The sequence below is a fragment of the Puma concolor genome, chromosome A3 (genome assembly GCF_028749965.1).
Source record: "Puma concolor isolate L17-30 chromosome A3, mPumCon1.1.hap2, whole genome shotgun sequence".
In the NCBI taxonomy this organism is placed as follows: Eukaryota; Metazoa; Chordata; class Mammalia; order Carnivora; family Felidae; genus Puma; species Puma concolor.
The window spans coordinates 24874672-24899812 of NC_141669.1; the positions used below are offsets into that span (position 1 = coordinate 24874672).

The 25141-nt window shown below is 44.7% G+C and overlaps 1 long non-coding RNA gene across 1 annotated transcript in view; it reads left to right on the plus strand.

Annotated features, from left to right (window-relative positions):
- The window catches only part of LOC147582325 (uncharacterized), a 59978-nt gene extending 51059 nt beyond the window's left edge, over positions 1–8919 (plus strand). The window contains exon 3 of the long non-coding RNA XR_015248694.1: positions 8415–8919. This is a non-coding gene — a long non-coding RNA (uncharacterized LOC147582325). The remainder of the gene's footprint in view (positions 1–8414) is intronic.
- The last annotated feature ends 16222 nt before the right edge of the window (positions 8920–25141 follow it).

The window sequence follows — 25141 nt, forward strand, 5'->3', positions numbered from 1 at the left end:
GAATCGGTAGGTCACATGCCAACCCTGTATTTTACATCTTGGGGCAATGCCAAGCTTTTCCAAGGAAACTGCATCATTTTGCATTTTCACTGGCAATCCATGAGGGCCCCGATTTCTTCACATCCTTGCCAATACTTGCTATTTTGTTTTGTTGTTTTGTTTTGTTTTTATTATAGCCATCCTCATGAGTATGAAGTAGTAACTCAGGGTGATTTTGAATTGCGTTTTCTCTACTACCTAACGATGTTGAGCATCTTTTCATGTGCTTATTGGTCATTCGTAGATCTTCCTTGGCAAAATGTCTATTCAAGTCCTGTGCTCATCTTTAAATTGGGCTATTTGTCTTTTTGTTATTTTTCTTTTAAGTTTGTTTATTTATTTTGAGAGAGAGCACGTGAGCGCAAGCAGAGAAGGAGCAGAGAGAGGAGAGAGAGAGAACACCAAGCAGGCTCTGTGTTGTCAGCGCAGAGCCCGATGCAGGGCTCAAACTTATGAACTGTGAGATCATGACCTAAGCCAAAACCAAGAGTCAGACGCTAAACCGACTGAGCCACCCAGGTGCCCCTATTTTTTTGTTATTTAATTGTAAGTGTTCTTTATATACTCTGGACGTTAGGTTCTTATTAGGTATATGTCTTACAAGTATTTTCTCTTATTCTGTGGGTTTTCTTTGCACCTTCTTGATGGTAGCCTTTGATTCAAAGTTTTTAATTTTGATAAAGTCCAATTTATCTATTTTTTCTTTTGTCACCATATCTAAGAAACCATTGCTTAATCCAAGGTCCTAAAGTCTGTACCTATACTTCCTTCTAAGAGTTTTATAATTTTAGCCCTTATATTTAGGTCTTTGATTTATTCTTTATTTTATTTTTGTGTATAGTGTAAGGTACAGGTCCAAATTTATTCTGTCTCATGTGGGTATCTAGTCCTAGCACCATTTGTTGAAAAGGCTGTTCTTTCCCGGTTGAGTGGTTTTTACACTCTTGTTGGAATCAATTTCTCACTCATGTTTTATACTGTTACTTTCTTGAAATCATCACTTGAAATGAGGTCATTGGTTCATTCCTAGGATGTGAAACACTTGATAAATATCAAGATTTCTTTTTAAAAAAATTTTTTTTTCAACATTTATTTATTTTTGGGACAGAGAGAGACACAGCATGAACAGGGGAGGGGCAGAGAGAGAGGGAGACACAGAATCGGAAACAGGCTCCAGGCTCTGAGCCATCAGCCCAGAGCCCGACGCAGGGCTCGAACCCACGGACCGCGAGATCGTGACCTGGCTGAAGTCGGACATTCAACCGACTGCGCCACCCAGGCGCCCCAAGATTTCTTTTTAAATATAGCAATTGCATCAACCTGATTTCCCCCTACACAACTCAGAATCCATTCCAGGAAAAGTTAACAACATCCAAGGTTGCATAGTTTCACAAGTGGAAATCACGTGGGCTCTTAGATGGTAGTATAAACCAAAGATAGTTAGAAGGTACGTCTCATGCCTCAATCCAGGGATAGGCAGAGAGCACATGACTGGTGGGGTGGCCGTGGGACATGGTAACGTGGGGTTAGAGATGAAGCTGAAGCAAAGGCAAGCACCCCTTGGGAGAAGAGAGGGGAGCAATGATGAGAGTCATGAGAAGGAAACAGGAGTGAAAAAGTGGACCAAGAACTGAGTGGTTCCCAAGTGTGATGTTTGAAAGAATGGCTTCTCTGGCATCCTGATTATTAAAAGAAGCAGGTTCTGGACACTGGAATAGTTTGCTTTTTAAAAAACACCAGGGGGGCGCCTGGGTGGCTCAGTCGGTTAAGCATCCGACTTCAGCTCAGGTCACGATCTCGCAGTCCGTGAGTTCGAGCCCCGTGTCGGGCTCTGGGCTGATGACTCAGAGCCTGGAGCCTGCTTCCGATTCTGTGTCTCCCTCTCTCTCTGCCCTTCCCCCATTCATGCTCTGTCTCTCTCTGTCTCAAAAATAAATAAACGTTAAAAAAAACAAAACAAAACAAACAAAAAAAAAAACACCAGGAAGCTGAAAGGTAGTTCTTCAGCCCGCGGTGCTCGCTGTTGTTCAAGCTAGTCTTGGCTAATGCTCCTTCCTCTGTCTCAAACATCCTGTACCTCATCCCACCACCCCCTACTGGATCCCACCTCATCCTTCCTTGTCTACCTAACCCACCGGTGCCATCTCTGAATTTCTAGATCAGCCTAGCACCCTCTTTGTGTTTCCTAGCATGTGCTGCCAGATGTCAGAATTGGGACTTAACACATCAATATAGGGAAAATGTTTGATTTAGTGTGTGTTTTCACACTAGATAGCAAGCTTCTTGAAACCAGGGGCCGTGTCTCACTCATCTTTGTAAGCCACGGGCTGGGAACAGTGTATGGCACCAAAAGACTGCCGAATTGAATTGCAGGTGGACAGAACTGCAGTCTACAGAAAAGAATAGTGGCTGAGGGGTTGGCCCTAAGAAGGGAATTAGACAATAGCTGGGGAGAGGAATGAAGGAGAGCACTTAATTCCCTCTGGTATTCTCTTCCAACTGTTCCAAGCTAACTGCCTATGCAAATCCTGTACTTCTAATCAGCTAGCCTGAGCTTTACTCTCACTACAGTGAGACAGCTGAGCACATCACAAGGGGCAGATGCATGGGAGTCAGCGGATGCTGTCGGCAGGCCAAGAGGGATGCTGCTCTAGAATAGAAGGGGGCAGTCCAGGAACCTTGAAGCCCTGGGATTGAAAGAAAACATTTCCTTCCTTGTTTCCTGCCAGAGAAGTGGCAACACAAAAAGCCACCACAAAAGCAACGTCAGAAAGCCAATAGGCAGCCAGGTATTTGGAGTTTTCCGTGCAGTAGAGCTGGGGGTGGGTGGTGGGGGGGTTTGCCCTGTAGCAGAGCTGGGGGTGGGCCGTGGGGGACCCCCGCACTCCCGCCAGCAAGAGGTCGAAGCAGAAGGAGCCAGAGCTACGATAGGAATAGACCCAAAGTTCAAATCAAAATGGGGAGGGCTTTTCCCTTCTTTTTCATAGTTTTTTTTCCAAATCAAAAATTGATACAGCAAAACTTAAAACACTTTTCAAATTAATAAAAAACCATCGCAATCTGAATCCCTTGAAACAAATATTTTCAAGCGTCTGCATATTTTCTTCCTCTTTTGCTAAAACATAATTTATTCTGTATGAATTAAATCATTATCTTGATAAAATATTAAATGTCATATTCTCATTTTTGTCATTTTATCACAAACATTTCTGTACATCGATCTCTTATTATCATTATTTTAACACCTGCGTAGTGTCCTTAAGGTTTTAGGATCATCATATTGTTCTTTTCTGTGCCTTTTTACTTGAGCATTTAATTTGTTATCAATTTTGATTGTTCCACAACACTGAAACATCAATCGTGTAGCTTTTTTGCTATTGATTTCTTTAGGATAAACTGCCAGAAGAGCAATATCTAGCTTCAAGGGTATGAATATCTTTATAGGTTTTGATATGCGTTATCAAATCACATTCCGAATGGGTTGTAACAGTTCACACTGCCTCCGGGAATGTGGACATCGCCAGCACCAGCATAGCTCACAGCTTGATCGGCTGTGGACACCAGATTTTATCTTAACTTCTCCTGATTTAACAATGTGAATTAGTGATCCAATGTTGCCTTAATCTACATTTATTTTAGTATAAAGATAAACTTCTTTTCCTTCAGTTTATAGGCAATCTATAGTTCCTCTTTCGTTAAGTCATTGTTCATCTTGTTTTCTCCTTCGCCTGTTGAAATCTTAATGTTTTGTTTTAAATTTTTAATGAGTTACGTATAAAGTATCACGTGCTTATAAAGTATACACTCTTTGCCAGGATTGCTGAAAATATTTCTCCAGCCTCCTCATGGCGTTTTATGTTAGAGTTACCATTTTTCGTTATTTTAAAACTTTTTAAATATTTACACTTGTCTTGATTTCTTTGATTGCTTCAAAATTGAGAAAGCTATTTCTCCATTGATTCGGCAAAGCCTCTATGCTGATTCTTTTGTGTAGTTTTGCCCTATAAATGCTCTATTTAAATATAATTCTTCGCCCAACCAGAGTTTCCTTTATGATGTGATATAAAGTATTGGTCTAAATAAAACATTTTCCAAAATTATGATCAGTGATGCCCACAGTAGTTAATAGAGAACTCCTCTCACTCTCTTATGTATCACATACCACATTTATCTAGTGAGATTGAATGCTAGTTTATCTTTTCTTCTGTGTTATCTACTTTCCCTATTTGATGATAAAAATTGCTGTTTTAATTATTTGTTTTCTCCATAACTCTGGTGCCAACTATATTGACTGGCATATAGAATATGTTCAATTAATCTTTATTGACTTACATTAAATTGACAGTATTTACTAACACCATACTAAGTTTCAATCCAGAGCTATGTGTTGTTTTATTTTTTAAAGAAAAATCCATTTTTACCTCTGTTTGCTGGCTAACTTGAGTGACACCTAGAAATCCTTTTCTCTATTATGTCCAGAGGGTCTCAATTCCTTCACCTTCATTTCTTGCCACATTCTTTTGAGAAGTGTGAGAAGTTGAAATAATAGAATATGAGGGGAGGCAAATTTCCCGACTACCTTCACATGCACGATCACATTTTAATCCTCACAGTATCCCCAGGAGGCAAACATTCTCTCTGCATGGAGACAGGGGAAGCTCAGAGAGTTTCACCCACTCGCCCAGGGTCACACAGCTTGGAATTGTGACTCAAACCTGGACCATCCTGTGCTAAGTACAGCATTCTTAAAACCTCCTGATTTCATAGATCCTAAGGTTTTGTGCCTTAGTTACCTAGGCAGGATATACAGTTGTGAGCCAGTCAGTAGTTTCTAGCCAAAGGCTGACAATGATTCGATGCTCAGAGAGAGCATTCTGGCAGATCACCCCCATTAAGATCTGAGAGAGCACAATTCCCCACCCAGAGCTAGTTCTGACCACAGCACAAGCTGTGGATATTGATGCATGGCCAAGTTGAGGGAACCCAGACACCCAGTCTGATACGTGACATACCAGGGGTGGGGAGGGCACCTGGGGAGCCCTCCTCAATGAGTTTCAGATGGCAGACTGCTAAAGGAAAGCCACAATGGTGGACTTGAACTTGAGCAGAGAACAGCTCCTTTTAAATACAGACCTTGAGCTGACCACAGGTCACAGGCAGAATGACAGAGAGGGGACTATAAATAGCAGTTGCAGCCGGAAAGCAAAAGAGAGGCCTGACCTGTGCATAGTATAGGAAGGACCTCAGGCAAAGCATCAATCTCCCTCGCTTGCTCCCTCCCCCTGCAGAGAGCGCGGCTCCCCCACAGGCATCCGCATTCCTGCAGGAGACTGCACAGTGTCACTGGGAGAGCAGCGAGCCTGAATCATTTGTCCGTTCCAGTCTAAGGAGTTACAACTTGAAATGGCCAGTTCGGCCTGGGATCTGGGGACAAGGCTCCTCTGGGTCCATCCCACAGGGCCATGAACTGATCCTTTATTTATGCTGGGTTGTCTGTCTTTGTTCAGTTCTGTCTGCTTCGCCAGATTGGAAATGGTCTGCTGGAAAAAATTATGGTGCTGTCTAACATGATGTAACAAGATGTCATCTTCTGACTCCAACGCATAAAATGGATTTACAGGAAGGAGGAGGGGAAAAAAAACAAAGCCCCGGGGAGCACTTGACTCAGATAAAAACCACTGGGTTTTGTTTGTGAATGTCAAAAAGCTGCATGTTATTTTACTTAGAAGAACATGAGAACAGACTGGCGTTTCAGGGGAAAGCAGAAGATATGTGCTCTACAACCCAGAGGAAAAGTTTGCTGAGAAAACTTAAGCTAATATTCATTTCGCGTTGCACACATACACAAACATACACGCCCTACATGCAAATCAGGCAGTCACACAAAACATGTGCCGCAAATACCACACACACATACACAAACACGTATCGACCACCCTACGCCATCTAAACCTCCCAGACACAACACCCGCTCACCACCCACACACATCACCACATGTCCTGCAGCATCACCCCAAAGTTGTCGCCACAAAGGCAAACAAACATCATGTTTAATCAAGAATCCTGCAGTTCCTTACCACTGAGCCATGGGAGTGAGCATATATTCTGGCTGTGAGCTTTTCTGATGAACATCTGCAAGTGTGTCGAGAAAGTGTAATGAGAAAGACAAAGTGGGGAAAAGGTCAAAGGTTTTGTGGTTCTTCTAGAAAGGCACATTCCAACCCAATCCTAATAAAGTACAGGGAAGTAACGTGAGTAGAATGGATATGATAGGGTTCCTTGGTCTTTTGTGTTTGTTAGAACACCATTGCCTATTTCTGTATCCAAAGCGAGTTCTGGTGTGGCCTCTGGGGACTGTCAGCCCTCCTCCCACCACACTTCCATATTGACAAAGGGACCTCATAGGGCAACCCATAGTTCTTTCTCCTTATAGTCCTTCCTTGCTTGCTGGTAAACTGAAGGTAGAGCGTGTTGGCGAAATGCCATGTGTCAAGAACTGAAACAAAAACAACTGAATTAGTTTTATGCAGCATATCCCCTGTTCTGGAAGAACCAAGTAGATATGCAAGAGTGAGCTGTGAAATACACATTATGTAATTTCATGATTATACGTACGAGTTAAAGGCCCTTGGATTTAAGATTGGCGTTGCACAGGGGCGCCTGGGTGGCTCAGTCAGTTAAGTGCCGACTTTGGCTCAGCTCAGCTCATGATCTTGTAGTTCATGGGATCGAGCCCCACAGCAGGCCCTGTGCTAACAGCTCAGAGCCTGGAGCCTGCTTGAATCCTGTGTCTCCTCTCTCTCTCTGCCCCTCCCCCGCTTACACTCTGTCTCTCTCTCTCTCTCTCGAAAATAAAAATAAACATAAAAATAATTTATAGAAAGACTGGCATTGCACAAGGTAAACATGAATGGGGAAATTCATGCTGATCATTTTTAAGTGATCATTTTTCTTGGAATGACATTAAATGGCGAATTAAAAATGTCATGACAAGTTGAGAGGGAGAATGCAGAGATCAAAGAAAAAATTCATAGTTTAGTCCCTCTAATGGCACTTTTCCCCCTACTGTTGAGAGAGGGGCCCCACATTTCCACTGGACCCCACAAACTAGGTAGCCAAGCCTGATTGTCTGCCTCCCTGACTAGAACATAAGCTCTACCTGGGCTGGATTTTGATGTTTTGATAACTGTTGTATCCTGAGCTTCTATACAGTACCTGGAACATAGAAGGCTTTCAATAAATATTTGTTGAATAAATAAATGAGGGAATAAATTAATGTAAGCCCAAGCTGCCACATCTCATCATCTGGAAGCAGAATTAGAGCGTTGGGCAACTACAGCATATTTCATTCTAGAACCAGCCCACTTACTCCACCGATATCCTCATTCATCCTTTTATTCAACACAAATTTATTGAGCATGTTTTATGTGCCAGGCAAAGACAGAGAAGCCTTAGTCTTTAGCTTTAAGGAGATTACTGTCTAGAAATGAGGAACAGGTACAAAGAGGTAAAAGCCATGAAGTGTCAGAAGTAGCTCGAGAGAACTCTGTGTGGGCTCCAAGGGAAGTGCTGCTCAGTAATCCCTCGGGGGCTCTGGAAAGATGCTGGGAGGGAGGAAACCAGGATCCCTGACAGTAACCCGGGCTGCATTACACCTGGTCTTCTTCCTGCTCACACTACACTGTAGACTTCAACCTTCCTCACATTCCTGATTCTCACTGCTGCCTCTATCCCTTTGTACATGCTGTCCCTCCAGAAGGTCCTCTTGGCTTCTCTGAATTTCTTCCATCTTTCAAGGACTTCTCAGTCCAAACCAAATTATCCTATTTCTGGATGACAGTAAAGCAATTTAGTCCTTGATCATACATGGTTTCATGTATATTAATCTTTCCACCAGGTCCTACCCCCAACCACACACATATACACACCCACACGGATATGCGTGCACAAACACCCAACCAGGTGGTAAGCCCCTAAAGAGCAGTGAGCACCCGCATTATATCTGTGTATCATGTGACATGTGCCTGGTACCTCACGAGTGAAATCATCCAGCCATAGTGAGAGGCACGTGGGCCCCACTCCCAAAAACTGTAGCCTAGAAAGGCCTCCAATTCTGAGGCCTATGCCCTTAGGGAACAGTAAGTCAGCCAGAGTCAGCCCAGACAGATATGAGGTCCTCTTATAAAGGACCCAGCCAGATAGGACGGGACATGGGCTGGGAGGCACCATGACCTACTAGCACTACCTAGGGAATGTAGAAAGAGTGAATCCAGGCTCCCAGGCCCTTGTGTTCAAGCTACTGCACGAAAATGGAATCATCTGCTGCAGATGAAGCTATTAATTAGCTAACCAAAAGCTGTTTCCTTTCTGACTAGCCTGGGCAGATGTTCATTCTGGATTCAGCTTTTCCACAACCATCGATCGCTAAGGGTGCCAAGACACCGAGTCAAGCTGGCCCCCTCCCAGCATCTACGCCTCACCATTCCCCTCCCACTTTGGATAAGATACTGAACTGTTGGTAATGAGAATTTACCCTGTGCTTCTCCCCTCACTGGGTTTCAGTGGGCCAGAGCTTAAGGCTTGAAAAGCGTTTACTTTCACACAAAACCAGGTTGGCCGGCCGACTGAGAAGCATGAGCTAATGGGTAAAGTAATCAAGATAAAACCCTCAAAAGCAAGGTCTGTGGGGCCAGTGGGTTCATAAGGCAATCGTGAACACCAGTGAGCTGGAGGCTCATTGGTTTTAATTAAATTAGACATTGAGTACCTGCCACATACCTAGCATAAACCTGTAGGGTAATTCATGACAGTTTCTCACCAGGAAAAATAAGAGTTTACAGAGGAGTAGAAGATTATGAGCAGGAGCGTAGCTAATGGATATGGTGCAGGCTCTTGATAGGTTCACCAGGTCTGCCAGCCCCCAGATGCTTATTTGGGCAAACGAAACCTCAGTTTCCACATCTGAACAATGGGGCTGGTAGCAGCGGTTTCTTCATAGACTTGAGATAAAGATCACATAATGCATTAAATATAAAGCTCTTAGCCCAGGTGAGCCACATGTACTCAATATCTGGCTGTTACTGCTGATGATAATGATGATGGTAAGAGGAGTAAGTCCTAGATTTTCTGTGGAACATGGGGAGAGGTATCTGTTTGCAAATATATCCTTTTCCTAACTTTAAGTCATTTTTTCTTCTAGCTCAGAGTATAAGCAGCAAGGTCTTGTACCTTGTAGTCACTGGTGATAGAGATACTGAAGTGTTGACCCTGGGTAAGACACTCACGGGTCCACTGAGAGTAAATCTGAAGGCAGGATTGGAAGCATGGGGTCCAGGGCCCCTGTGGGAAAGCCATGTCCAGTATCTACTCAGGGGCCCAAAGATGACTTAGATGAAGAGGGGGTGAGCGCCAGAATCTAAAAAACACAAAGTCAGATATATACAGAGTTCGGGTCTGTGTGAAATCTCATATGTTCATTTTCCATTCCAAGGATTTAAAAAGGCCAACTTTAATTTCACCCCACTGAGGCTGATCAAGCAATTCCCTGGTGTCCTTGCACAGGAAACGTAAAAGCTTGGGACCTCAGAAACGCCCTCAGATGTCCTCAGGACCTCCTCTGTGGCATTAGGCAGGGCTGTCACTGGATCTCCTAGGTCATCATCCCTGGCCACAGGTCTTCACAGACATAACAATAAAGAACAATAGGGTTCTTTTCTGGAAAAGGACCAAGACCTCTAAATGCTTCCAATTTTCCAATGTCTCAAAAAATGTTCTTGTCCCTTTCTCAAATTACCCATCCCAACCCCTTGTCTTTTGTCATTCTGCTCCAGGTAACTGGGTTTCCAACCTGGTTCACCTACTGTTCCCTTTTCTCCAATCTCATTTGTCTCCACCACTCATCTGCATTGTGCTACATCTGCCTTTGTCAGTGCTAGGAACTATATAAAATAAATCTTTTTTTTTTTTTTTTTTATTTGATTGCCTTGTCCTTTATTACTGCCTTGCCTTTGTTGTTACTCTACCATCAGGAAACGTGGATATGATACATTGGCTGTCAGCGTCCCAAAGTAATAAAATGTTGCTCTCAGAAATCTCTTTCCGCCGTTCATCACCAGTGATCTCTTCCTACCTTGAAACATTTGGTTTTATTACTCTCCTTTGTTTCCTGCCATTGGGCCAATCCTTGCTCTGCTGGTGCCAGTTTTTCTCTTGTCCCGAAGACCCAACCAAACAGGCCATTGTCGTCTCAGGCCCTGATACGTGAGTCACAAGGTTATTACTTTACTTAGCTCCTGCCTGCTTTCCAGCAGAGATCCTCATTGAGCTGCAATACCTTGCTTGCAATTTCCCCGTGTCCCCACTAGCCTTTATCTCCGTGGCTGAGCTGGGCAGTAACTGCCCTGTTTTCATTATCTAGATCCAGAGCTGCCTGTCTGATGAGATGAGCACTCCTTGCTTTTATGTTCAGTGCCCTGTTCGTGTTCAGATTCGCTCTGATAGGATATTTCGGTTTGGGTTTTTGTACCCTTCAAAGTCTGATGAACCAGGAACTGTTTGGTTATTTACCTCATCAATGGAGATGATGAGAAATGGTGGAGAAATTCCATAGCTGGCTTTCACTCAGCCTCCTCTCCGATTTGATTTTCAGAAGCAACGCCCGACGCTTTTGTTTTGTACACCTGAAATCTCCAAGGGTTTCAACCTGCCTTTTGCTATGTCCTCCTTTCAGCCCGAAGCCAGCTCTTGGGTGTCAAGAGCTGAGTACCAGACAGTATCTGTGAAGTAATTGTATTGCGTCAGAACGCAAAGTTCCAGTTCTATCTTCCTGTCCCCGTGAGGGTGTTCTGACACAGACTGGAACTTTCCACTTCTCTAAATCCAGTTGAAGTCATGGTAAATTTCAGCAGCCCCCAAATGTGCTCTCTCCTTCCTGAATCTCTGTGTGCTGGGGCGCAGGCTATGCTTCCTGTGTACCAGTAACTCCGAGGAGCAACATTGTGCTTGCATATTCTTCTTACTCCATAAAGAACTCATTCTCCATACAAGGAGTTTCTGTTTATGGGACTCCCTGGAGGTCATTTTACTCTGTTTCAGTCTCCTTGTCTTGTCTGCAGGAGTGACCCTGGAGTGCAGAGGTGATTCGTGGAATTAAAATGACTCCAGGAAGTGATCTCCAGGGTTAGGTGTTCTAAAAACCCCAGAGATAGTGGCAACCACAAAGGTCCACATGGACTTCATCAGAAAGGGAAGAGGTTTGCTTTGCAGCTTCTCTTTGGTTCCCCCAAATCAAAGATGGTGTTAATAATTCTGCTGTCTCTGGAGAAAGAAAGAAAGAAAGAAAGAAAGAGAAAGAAAGAAAGAAAGAAAGAAAGAAAGAAAGAAAGAAAGAGAAAGAAAGAAAGAAAGAAAGAGAAAGGAAGGAAGGAAGGAAGGTTGCCCAACAAAAAGGAGGAGGAGAAAGAGAAGAAGAAGAAGAAGAAGAAGAAGAAGAAGAAGAAGAAGAAGAGGAGAAGGGGGAGGAGGGGAGGAGGGGGAGGACGAAGAAGAAGAGGAAGAAGAAGAAGGAGAGAGAGAGAAAGAAACCACATTTCCACACTGCAGGCCTCAAGTCAAGGGGACCCCCTCAAGTGCAGGCCTAGGGACTGATCTACAGTTTTGTTTTTTTTTTTAAGCTAATCTTTCCTAAATTTCTTGAATTTTATCTCATCTAAGAACCACTGGAGCTGGCTGGTGGGATGAGTGTATTTAGTGAGATCCTTTCTGTCCTAATAATGCTTGACTTAGTGTTGATTATATGAGGGGAGCATGTGTAGAGTCCGGTCTTAAAATTATAAAAGCAATATAAAGTGGTGCTAGGTCCGCCATATGCTGGCTGTGCAATTTGAAGCAAGTCACTGAACTTCTCTGATTCTGTTTCCTCATCTGTGAAATGGGGATAATAATAGCACTAACTTGGTAAGATTTCATATTAAATTAAATTAATTTAATTTGTATTAAATTAAATAATCCACAGTTCTTGGCATACAGTGAATTAGAAAATGCTCCCTATCAGTATGACTACATCACAAAAATATTAGAAAAATAAAGAAGAGAAACACAATTCCAGCAGAATAGCCACAACTGGGGCAGGGCGGTAGGGAGTTGGTAGGGAGTTAGAGCAAGTGACTAATGTTTTCCATTATGGGCCTTTTGGTTCTGTTGGATTTCTAAACAGTGTGCAAGTATTACTTGCTTTTCATAAATATTAGTAGAGAGCTTGTCATGTACGGCATGGTTAATAATACCAAATTGCATATTTGAAAGGGAATAGAGTAAAGCTTAAGAGTCCTCATCATTAAAAAAAAAATGTTTTGTAACTGTAAGGAATAAAGAGAACATCGAAAACAAGAGATTGCAGAGTTAGACTATGAAAAATGATGCTGGGCGGCACGTTGGTGAGTGAGCCATGTTCGAGGGCATCAGAAAAGAAGGGAGCTGGGTTTGGAGGCTTTGGCAATTCTCTCGGTGAGAAGGATGAACCAAGAAGATAATGCAGTTTAAGCTCTTCTTGTTTGATGTGTGATGCAAGCTGTACCTCCTCACTTCTTCAGTCTGAATCCTAGTGTTTTCCCTGCAAGCCTGCGCCCTCCCCCCTGCCAGCCATTATGCTCTCGGTCAGGAGGCACAGCATTTGTGGGAGTCACGGGATGAACCCGAGGTGTGCACATGTGGGCATGTGGGAGAAGAACTGTAAGATTGGCAGGGACGTGGCCCCAAGGCAGGGGTTGGTGGGGGGGCAGGTCTTCCTGGGATGCTATCAGCTTGTTGCCCACCTGCCTGAACCTGAAATCTAGGCTAGCTTCATTTTTTTGCACAAACACGTGTGATATGCCGGCCACCTTGCCCGCTTCAGGGAGGACCAGTGCCTATAATCTAATTTCTGGATGCCTGTGCTGGAAGCCGGCGCCTTCTGGTCATTTTCAGAGAGTTTTTGCCAGTTACCCATAGTCGCTCTTAATCAAATTCTTCCCTTCCTTTGAATTCCTACATTCCTTTCTTGCCTGTGCTGTTGACATTGGCTGTGGTGATGGAATTTTCCAGTTTCATAGAAACTGTAGCAATTTTAAGGTTACAGCTGCTCAGTAAATTCTTTGTTTCTACTAAAGCCTGAGCCCTGGAGCTCTTGATGAAACAAACATTTTATAGGATGCAAGGTTTCTCTCTGAGCAGACACCTCTGGTCAAAGCACAGATTACCACTGCATGGATCAGCTGGAAAAGTCCTCCGTGTTGCCCATTGATTTGGGTTTTGCTGACTCATGTGGCTCATTTTGTAAACAAACAAACAAACAAACAAACAGAAAAACTGTGAGCAACTAATGACAACAGAAGCAGACCCTTGGGGTGAGGGTAAATAATAGCGCAAGATGACAATTTAAAGCAGTGAGACTTTGTTAAGTGAAAAAAAAGCAGGTTACAAATCACTAAGTACAGGATGGCCCCATTTCCTAAATATGTATGCATGTGTGTGCACATGTGTGTGTGTGAGTGTGCATGTATAACTGGGAGGAGGATTGAGCAGTGATTCTCTGAAACTGAGAGATTTATGAAAGATCTGTCCTTTCTTAATTTTTGCTTGCCCGGTTTTTCCGATATTTTTCAAAAGAACATGTGTTATTTTGTAATAATAAGAAAAACAAGTTATTTAAAAACATAAATAAAAACAGCAAGATCCTGGGCAAACACCATGTGTTCTGTCTGAATTCCAAATACCCCTACATGAAGGGCCAAGGCCTGGCTTGGCTAGTGAGGGGCGGGGGAGGCGGGCAGAGAGCTGCGGGTGGTACAGCGGATGCTTCTCCCAGGTGGCAGCAGGGGACGTTCAAGCCAGCACATTCATAGCCCTTTCAAGAAACCGAGTCCATAGCCATCCGATGGGAACAAGAGACAGAGGCGTATGTTAAAGCTGCGCTCAGAGCCAGAAAGGCAGGCACGTTCGTTCACTTACCTGTTGAGCACCCGCTTTGGGCCAATACTGTGCTGAGAATCAGGGAGTTTGGTAGTAAAGGGCTTCCTGGGAGGGCCCAGGCAGAACCTACTGTCCAAGGCTTGCTGTCAGGGCTGGGATGTGGGTCGGCCAGCATGGCTTGAAGATCCCCAAGAAGACTAGTGATGCCAGGATCAGACTGGGGGCAAGAGGAAAACTCTGCTGCAAGCTAGAACTCTGGAACAGTAACATGGAAGAGAAGCATGGGGCAAGGTGTGTGGGAGGGGGCCCCGAGCTTCCAAGATCTCAAAGTATCCCCATATCTCCATGTGTTTGCCAATCTGGAAGCTCTCCAAACCTCATCCTTTTGGGGTTTTATGGAGGCTTCATTACACAGAAATACTTGATGAAGTCATTGGCCAGTGGTGATGGAACTCAGTCTCCAGCTCCTCTCTCCTCCCCAGAGATAGGGCTGGAGGGAAGGCTAGGACTGAAAATTCCAAGCCTCAGATCAGGTGGTTTGTTGCCTTGGCAACCAGCCCCCAAAGGTGACCTAGGAGCTTTCTAAAAATCACCTCACTGGGGCGCCTGGGTGGCGCAGTCAGTTAAGCGTCCGACTTCAACCAGGTCACGATCTCGCGGTCCGTGAGTTCGAGCCCCGCGTCAGGCTCTGGGCTGATGGCTCAGAGCCTGGAGCCTGTTTCCGATTCTGTGTCTCCCTCTCTCTCTGCCCCTCCCCCGTTCATGCTCTGTCTCTCTCTGTCCCAAAAATAAATAAACTTTGAAAAATAAAATAAATAAATAAAAATAAAAATCACCTCACTAACATGACAAAAGATTGCTATCATCACTTATGAAATTCCAAGGGTTTTAGGAACTCTGTACCAGGAACAGGGAAGAAGACTGAATATATATTTCTTTTTTATTTTTTTAAGTTTGTTTATTTATTTTGAGAGGGAGAGAGTGAACAGGGGGAGGAGCAGAGAAAGAGGGAGAGAGAGAGAATTCCCAAGCAGGCTCCACACTGCCAGCACCGGGCTCGAACTCCGGAACCATGAGATCATGAGATCATGACCTGAACTGAAATCAAGAGTCAGATGCTTAAACAACTGAGCCACCCGGGCACCCCAAGAACATATACTTCTTATAACAAATCACAATATCACAGCAGGGAACATGGTTTCCTTGCCTGTAGTCCAATACTCTTTCCATTATACAATCTCAAAACTTTTTTGGTTTTTTTACCCATTTATTTGTCCAACAAACATTTACTGAGCACCTACTATGAGGGAGGCACCATGCTAAGTATTGGGAATTCAAACCCACAGTCATTCACTCCTTCAACTCTCCCTTTTGGGGCTTGTCACTATGCTATTGCAGATGTATTCAGAAAATCAGGTACAGGCCCCAATAAGTACACTCCAGTCTCTGACCTAGATCAATGATTCTGAATCTTGAATGCATTTAGAATTGCCTGGGGAGCTTTTAAAAAATACCAGTGCCCAGACCCCATCCTGAACCAATACAATTATCATCTCTGCGCTTTTAAAAGCTCCCCAGGTGATTCTAATGTGTAGCCCAAGTTTAGAACCAGTGTTCCTGAGAGTGAGCACAAAGCCTGGCCATGTCAGCTACCTTGTGGGAAACAACAGAAGGTACCAATGCCTGAGAACCACTTCATTCTTTTTTTTTCTTAATATTTAAACTTTATTTACTTATTTTTTTTAATGTTTATTTACTTTTGACAGAGAGAGAGAGAGAGAGAGAGAGAGAGCAGGGGAGGGGCAGAGAGAGAGGGAGACACAGAATCCAAAGCAGGCTCCAGGCTCTGAGCTGTCAGCCCAGAACCCAATGCGGGGCTCGAACTCACAGACTGCGAGATCATGACCTGAGCCAAAGTTGGAGGCTCAACCGACTGAGCCACCCAGGCGCCCCTATTTACTTATTTTTAAGGTGCATTTATTTATTTTGAGAGACACACAGACAGCGCAGTGGGGGATGGACAAAGAGGGAGGAAGAGGCAGAGAATCCCAGCACGCTCTGCACTGCCAGCGTGGAGCCCGACACAGGGCTTGAACCCACGAAACCGTGAGATCATGCCCCGAGCCGAAACTGAGCCGGACGCTTAACTGACTGAGCCACCCAGTCACCCCCAATGAACCACCTAATTCCAACAGGACTGTTCGGAACGCTGGTCTCGAACTACCTGAACTCAGAGAGTCCTCTTTTGTCATCAGATGCTCTGGGCAGGAGGGGGTGGGGTGGACATTGAGTTGAGGGTGGCTGGTGATGGCTCTGTGCGAGGGCCGTCTGGGATAGGTGGTGTTCTGGGCAGCAGTCAGAGGCCTCGAGCACCACCTCTACCTTTCACTGGAGAGAACCTGCTCTAAGTAAAGGGCTTGCCTTAGCTCCCGGTCACCACTACCACATTCCGGGTTTTTCTGTCGCGAGTAGAGGTATTTGGGTAGAAGAGGGAACTGAGAAGAACTAGACAGGGCTTACCGAGGATCTTATTCATGCCCAGGCTTCAACTGGCTAGGAAATTGACTCCCAGAGAGGGGAAATGACTTGAAACAATTAGAGCACAATGCAAAACAGGACATGATTCAGTGCCAAACCATGGCTGCAGGCCAGAACTGCCTACTCTCGGTGCTTTTGAGGAGTAATGGTTCACCGTGGGTCGTGGGTCGCGGTGTACTAGCACTTTCTTTCTGGGTTGATTGACATTCACATTTTCGTCTCCCTAGAAGCATTTAGCTGGAACAGATTCGTAAGCCAAATTAGATAAAGGCAGACAGAAAAAAAAAAAAGGGAAGAGAAAGCAACCTTTAACTACTAAGCATCTCCTTCATGTGCTAGCGCCTTGCAACGTCTCCACAGCCAGAACCTACTTTTTACTCTCATGTAACAGATGGGGAAACTGAGGCTCAAAGAAGTTAAACTCATTTGCCTCAAATCATAGGGTTGACAAGTGATGGCAGAACTCAATCACGTCTAGCTCTCTCTACTGTATTTACTCTTTTTTAAAAAATGTTTAATTTTGAGAGAGACAGAGAGAGAGAGAGATAGAAAGAGAGCACAAGCAGGGAAGGGCAGAGAGAGAGAGGGAGACAGAATCCCAAGCGGGCTCCACCATGTCAGCACACAGCCCGATGCAGAGCTTGACTCATAACCTGTGAGATCATGACTGGAGCCAAGATCAAGAGTCAGATGCTTAACCAACTGAGCCACCCAGGGCACCCCTACTTACCATTTGTGAAACCATGACTGTAATACATCTTAAATGTATTGTATGTTAGTAGCTTGCCTGCAGGTCTATGAACTGGACAGTGCTTCCCGGTGGTAAACTGAAGATTTCAACATCTCCTCTCCCCTCTTCTCTTTCTCATCATTCTTTACGTTTATTGGCTCCTGTTTCCCTAGGTTGATCGACATGACCAACGTAAGCTGAATATGATCCTCGAAGATGTATGGCCATGGGTGGAAATAGTAGACACAGAGATTAAGACATAGGAAATGGATCCAAGGTGAAGGTCTGCAACCTGCAAGCCTACAACAAGTGCCAGCAAAGGTGGGCAACTCTCGTACACAGTGTTCTCTGAAGAATCCCAAGGGAAAATGGATATCTGGGCCCTTGTTTCAAGACGGTTTTAATTTATCTAGGAATAGAGGACACTGCCCTTTTTTTTTTTTTTTTGTCTTCTAAACACATAAATATATAACTGATGGAAAGATGGGTATATTTTCCTCTCTTGAGGAAATCCTGGAAACAGGCTTGGTGTCCTGACTGCTGTGATTCACCACCATGGTCCAAGCATGGCACCTCAGGCAGAAGGGCTTTGTGACCTTGTTACAGCAAGCATTGAGCATGCCATTGTTTGTCTGTAATGCAGGGCAGCTTCTAGATGCTTGCCGCCTCTTATTTGTCCATGGGAATTATCTCTCATCACCAGGCAACAGAAAGAACGAGCCTCCATTTCTGAGAGACCACACTACGTCTGATCCCGACTGTTGGTTTGCATGTTAGAGTCTGGGGGCGTTTGTGGCTGAGAATCTCTGAAGATGAGGCTGATTTACTATCTTGTTGGCACCATTTGGCATTTTTTCTCAGACGCCTTTCTGTCTCTCATGAAGAAAGTGGTGACTTTCAGGTTCTGTGACACAGAACATGTTCCAGGATACTCAGAAGTTCTCGCCAAGTCAGTAAGCTAGTCAGTAAGAAGAAAGGGAAGGAAGTGACCATTTATCAAGCAAGTACCATGTAGTCGTAGCCCCAGGGGGCTAACATTATCGTCCCAAATACGCAGAAGATATACGCAGAAGATAGGACAAAGGAAGCGACACTGTCACAGTCGCGGGGCTCATCATCAGATGGACTGAGTGTACCTCTCGCCCTACATGACTTACTAGTTCCTACACTTGGGCCAAAACCTCTGAACCTCAAGATTCACTTTTCTCCCACATTTAATATTTTAATAGCTTTATTGAGGTATAATTGATGTAGAGCGTACTGCACATGTTTTTTAAAAGGGTACAATTTGATAAGTTTTGACATATACGTATACCCATAAAACCATCCCCCAATCACGCTGATCACAACCATCACCCCCAAAAGTTTTCTCCTGCTCCTTTGTAGGCCCTCCCTTCTGCTCGTCTCCACCCCGGTCCCCAACAACCACTGAGCTGCTCTCTGCCTGAGTCAGGTAGACAGGAATAATGGCCCCACCAAAGACAAAGATGCCCAAGTCCTAACACCACCGCCCCCCCCCCCCCCCCACCGCAAAGCTTTGAATATGTTACCTTATATGGCAAACAGACTTTGCAGGTGAGGTCTTCCTGGGCCCAGTGTAATCGCAAGGGTCCTTATAAGGGAAAGAGAGGGAAGCAGGAGGGTCAGGGTCAAAGAAGGGGAAGTGATGACAGAAGCAGCATTGGAGTCAGTGAGAGGTTTAAAGACTCCACTGCTGGCTTTGAAGAGGTAGGAAGTGGGGCGCCTGGGTGGCTCAGTCGGTTAAGCGTCCGACATCGGCTCAGGTCATGATCTCACGGTCCGTGAATTCGAGCCCCGCGTCGGGCTCTGTGCTGACAGCTTAGAGCCTGGAGCCTGCTTCAGATTCTGTGCCTCCCTCTCTCTCTGACCCTCCCCCGTTCATGCTCTGTCTTTCTCTGTCTCTCTCTGTCTCAAAAATAAATAAACATTAAAAAAAAATTTGAAGAGGTAGGAAGCAGCCACAAGCCGAGGAGTGCAAGTTTAGTTGCTGGAAAAGGCAAGGAGATGGATTTTCCCCTAGACCTTCCAGAAGGACACAGCCCTTGCAGCCTGCAGCAATGTCATGTGCAGTATGATTTCAGCTCAGTGAGATCCCATGTGATGGGCTAATTGCCCTCAAAACTATGCAGTCCTGATTTCTGTCACCTATGAATGTTCCCTCATATGACAAAAGAGATTTCGCAGTTATAAGGAAATTACAAATCTTGACATGGGAAGATTATCCGGGATTATTTGGGTGAGCCTTAAATGTAATCACAAGTGTTCTTATAAGAGGGAGGCAGGGGTGAGGGGGAATGGGAGATACAGATTTCCCGTTATGGAGTGAATAAGTCACGGGGATGAAAGGTACGGCATAGGGAACACAGTCAATGATACTGTAATAGCGTTGCATGGTGACAGGTTGTGGTGAACACAGTATAACATACAGACTTGTCCAATGTCGTACATCTGACTAATGTAACATTGTGTGTCAACTACACTTCAATTTTTTTTTTTTTTCAACGTTTATTTATTTTTGCGACAGAGAGAGACACAGCATGAACGGGGGAGGGGCAGAGAGAGAGGGAGACACAGAATCGGAAACAGGCTCCAGGCTCTGAGCCATCAGCCCAGAGCCTGACGCGGGGCTCGAACTCGCGGACGGCAAGATCGTGACCTGGCTGAAGTCGGACGCTTAACCGACTGCGCCACCCAGGCGCCCCTGCACTTCAATTTTTAAAAAAAGGAAAGAAAAAGGGAGGCAGAGGGACATTTTACTGTGGAAGAGGAGAAGGTGATAAGCTGTGGGGAGCAGTGAGATCAGTGATGTGTTTCAAGGACAGGGCCACACAACCAAATAATGCTGATGGGTCACTTGAAGCCAAAAAAGGGCAAGGGAGTGGATTCTCCCCTCAGAGCCTCCAGGAGGGACCGGCCCTGCCAACATCTTGATGTTAGCCCAAAGTAAAACTGATTTTGGATTTCTGATCTCTACATCTGTAAGAGAATAAATCTGTGTTGTTCTAAGTGGCCATGTTTGTGGCAATTTGTTACAGCAGCAGTAGAAAACTAATACACATTTTTTGCAGATGTAAAATGAGAATGATATATCATTTCTGGGGGTATAGTAATATTAAAGAATTTAGTTTGTAGCAGATGGCATTCTTTTCCTAAAATGCCACTTGTGTCTTTCTCCTCAATGCTGAAAGCAGGTGGTCTTTGGCATGCCTTAAATTATACTTCCCAGCAGTGGCAGTATTAGCAAGAAAAGATGTGTTTGTCTCATAGGAACTCTGGTGGGATGACCATGGGGAATATGAGCCTATTCTGGGGAACGATGGTAAGACATGACTGATTGTAGTCCAGGATCAATAACCCCACAGAGCTGATCCCAGGATAGAGAGGGCGATAGATAGGACACCACCAAGGGGAGTGGATTATGGAGAAGGGTTTTGTTTTAAAATGTACGTTTTGGGGCGCGTCTGGGTGGCTCAGTCGGTTGAGTGTCCAACTTCGGCTCAGGTCATGATCTCGCGGTTTGTGAGTTCGAGCCCTGCGTCGGGCTCTGTGCTGACAGCTCAGAGCCTGGAGCCTGTTTCAGATTCTGTGTCTCCCTCTCTCTGACCCTCCCCCGTTCATGCTCTGTCTGTCTCTCTCTCAAAAATAAATAAACCTATTAAAAAATAAAATAAAATGTACATTTTGGGGCACCTGGTGGCTCCGTTGGTTGAGCACCCAACTTCCGCTCGGGTCACGATCCCACGGCTGGTGGGTTCGGGCCCTGTGTGCGGCTCTGTGCTGACGGCTCGGAGCGTGCTTTGGATTCTGTGTCTCCCTGTCTCTTTGGCCCTGCCCCTCCTCTATCTCTCTGTCTCTGTCTCTCTCTCTCAAAAATAAATAAACATTAAAAAATTTTTAATGTACGTTTTAATATTGTCCAGGTAAGGTGAGGTCAACACATAAGACTGCCATTGAAAACGCTGTTGGTTAGTCATGGTTGCCAGGGGGAGGAGACCCTGCATACTGCAGTGGCCACGTGGGGAAGCACCAGGTTCAGTTAGGAGATGAAGCAGTGGGAAGGCAATGTGGGCAGACCCTTTATTGTGGTTTCCATAGGAAGGGACAGGCAAGGCAGAGTAAGCAGGTTCAGAATGGGTTAGTTTGAGTAATTTCAACAGGCTCTGGGGTATAGGGGATGTCCCAAGTTGTCTGGTTCCTGACCTTGGGGTAGTCAGGGCAGGGAAATTAAGCCTGGAGCATAAGACCCAGAGAGGAGAGATGTAGGGGGTGATGGGGGTGGGGTGGGAGTGGGGCAAGCTCTGGACTGGTTAGCTGGCTTATGAAAGGCAGACTCCCAGGCAGTTTGCCATATGTGGGAGTCAGGCCCCAGACACTAAAGCAGCAAGAACACAGAAATTAAGAAAATATAGTTAGTACAATTTTCTGGATGGCCATCCCAGATGGATTATGTAGACGTCAGGGGTGATTCAATGGAGGTCATAACTAGATGCTGAAGGAATTGGGATTGGGCTTTAAAGTTCACCACCATTTAGTGAAATAGTAGGGAAGAGGTAACAGACATTTCTTATTGGAAGACAAATAACTTCTCAGAGAGGAACAGTTGGGCTGAGAGGGTCACTGGCAGCATAGGATGTGATCAACAGTGTTGGCTGGTTACTCAGTTCGGTTCCCAACCCCCTTTTCTTTTGCCACCTCCCCCTACAGATTCTAGAAAGTCAGATGCTTGCTTTCCCACATTCCTTACAGATAGAGGTGGCTGTGTGACTAAGTTCTGACAGATGGGACAATCGGGGACATGTGTTGGGAAGTTTCTGGGGAGGATTTTTCTTCCTGAATAAAAAGAAAAAGCCTCCCAAGGAGAACACCTTTTCCTCTATTTACGGTTTCCTGCCTTTGTGATTCCTGGGGTTGTGGCAACCATTTTGTGGCTATGAGGCAACATGTAAGAAAATTTAAAACCAACATGTTCAGGAAGGCAGAGCAGAAGAATGGTAAGGACTAGGGTCCTTGCTGTCATCCTTGAGTTAGAAAACCAGTTCTGAGACTGCCTACATCTATACTTTGAGTTAATTAGTACAAAATATCCATGTGGTTTAAGCCATTGTAAATTGAGTTTGCTGTTACTTACAGCCGCAAGCATCCCTTACTGATACAGAGGGTTTATGTCAGATAACAGTAGGACAAATGTTTATGTCATGTTGGAGGAGTGGTTCATCACCAGGGTTCTAAATTTACTTTCTGGCATTTTAATCTTACTAGCCTAAGTGAAATTTTGGTCCATTGGTGTATCAGGTAGTATATCGGCAAGAAACAATTGGAATGTTCAGAAGGGATGTTTGGAGAGAATGAAAGGGATTATCATAAAGGTGGAGTCTGAATTAAGGGAGACTAATAGAGGATGGTGAAGTCTAGATATGATAAATCAGGAAAACCATACATCCCGAAGGGGCAGGGGAGGGAATGGGTCCCAGAACTCAGTGAGTGCTGAGCTGTAGGAGAAGAGCCATGGCCTTTGGTGGAGTATAAAGCTACTGTCACCCCACAGACCACAGGGAAGCAGCCTGGGGAACAAATGCCTTGATCTCTCTCTCAGCCCACCCTGCAGACTCCTCCCAGTGCCTCCCATTGGCTGAACTCTGCCACAGACAGAGAGCCGGGGAGCTGGGAGATGCAAGCTGGACACGTCAGCAAAAAGCATCTGTGGGGGAGGGGGGAGGGCGGTACACATACCTTTTAGAGCTAGAGGAGCAAACAGAGAATCGTCAGAATTAGATTGCACCCCTGGTTTGTGTTGACAACAATTTATTGCATCTTCTAAGCCACTCATTCCAGCACCAAGACTCCTGAACCACCTAAGTCATGTTGCCTTCTCGGGAAATCAAAACCCTTACTTCCAAATACCTTTTGAGTTCCAGAACATGGCTGGGTAGCTAAGAGTATGCTAAGTCTCAGTCACAGGGACTTTCTCAGATGGGGAAACAGAGTTACAAGCAATGGTTAGCTCTTGGCCTCCTGTCAGGTACCTGTGGCCTCTGCTGGCATTGGGCTGAGTGTTCCTTCCAGTCATCAGCACTGAGGAGAGTGGTTCCTCAGGAGGGAGAGGCAGTGGCTTCTTTGCCTCTTTCTGAGCTCTGTTACTGAGAACATATTTTACCTCATTACTATCCCATTTTGAAGAGGAGGAAGCAATTACATGGGTGTAGAGATTATCCCCTAAAATAACAAAAGTACAATAAGAACGAGGACTTGGGATTTCCTGCTTGTCATAGCATTTCCCTGAACATTGTGGGGTGCCCTATTAAATATGACTATTAAATCAATGGCTCATGGGGTTGAGTAATTCATCAGCTGTGATACTCTAGTGTAGGCTTAGAGAAGGATTCTGAAACTCGTGGAAAACTGACCTTCAGAGCAGTAGAGTGGCTTAACATAATGTTCTAATGTTATAGGCACATTAAAGGGGATTTTAATGTTTTTCTCCTCAAAATTAAAATGGTAATATGTGCACCTGCTTAAAATTCGGACAGTACAAAAGGCAATACATTGATGCATCAGTTCAATGGTATTCAATTCTTCTTCCCAAAGGCAGCTACTGCAATGGGTTCCTATACAGCATTCTCCGATATTTGAGGCAGGTAATATCATATATGTATTCTTTTTTTTTTTTTTTTAATGTCTTTATTTATTTTTGAGACAGAGAGAGACAGAGCATGAGCAGGGGAGGGGCAGAGAGCAGGAGACACAGAATCGAAAGCAGTCTCCAGGCTCTGAGCTGTCAGCACAGATCCTGATGCTGGGCTCAAACTCACGGACCGTGAGATCATGACCTGAGCTGAAGTTGGACACTTAACCGACTGAGCCACCCATGTGCCCCTCTTTTTTTTTTTAAAGGCAACTTCCTTCCTCCCCCCCCCCCCTTTTTAATGTTTATTTATTTTTGAGAGTGTGCACAAGCAGGGGAGGGGAAGAGGGAGAAGGAGACAGAGGATCCAAAGTGGGCTCTGTGCTGACAGCAGAGAACCCGATGAGGGCTTGAACTCACAAACCATGAGATTATGACCTGAGCTGAAGCTGAAGTCAGACACTTAACAGACTGAGCCACCCAGGTGCCCATATATGTATTCTTTTAAAAAGCTAACATTTACTTATTGGGATGAGCACTGGGTGTTGTATGGAAACCTATTTGACAATAAATTTCATATTAAAAAATAAATGGATAAACTCAACCACAAAGTAATGATGATTACATTAAATGTAAATGGTCTGCAAACTCAAAAAAAAAAAAAAAAGCTAACATTTACTTAGCTTTTGTGTTTTGTCTGTAGTGAATGCTGTTGGTGCCTATTCCAGATGGGTCACCCATCCCCCTGCTGCTGTGAGCACTGGTTCCTAGTGGCTCACAGCTTCCCCTTTTCTGCAAGGACTCCTGTCAGGCTGATAGGAGCTGCCTTGCCCAGCTGGTTATGCACCCCCACCCTGGGGCAGCCAGCAGTCAATAACTGACTGATATGGGAATATAAATGGCTCGTCCCCTTGTCTCAAGGTCGAAAAACCTTGTGGTATAATTCGTGTTCCAGAGTACCACACACACACACACAAAAGGGTAATTATTTGAGGTGATAGATGTGTTGGCTAAACTTATTGTGGTAATCATTTCACAATGTATGTGTATATCAGATCATCATGTTGTACACCCTAAATTTAGACATTATATGTTGATTATATCTCAATAAAACTGGGGGGAAAAGGAGCCTTGAGACTTAGAGTTGGGATATCTGAGTAGATGTAACTTGATTCCCTCAGATTCCCTGAACCATCTATACCTGCAGAAGTGGGTCTCTCTGTGTGTTTGGAACACAGGAGCCA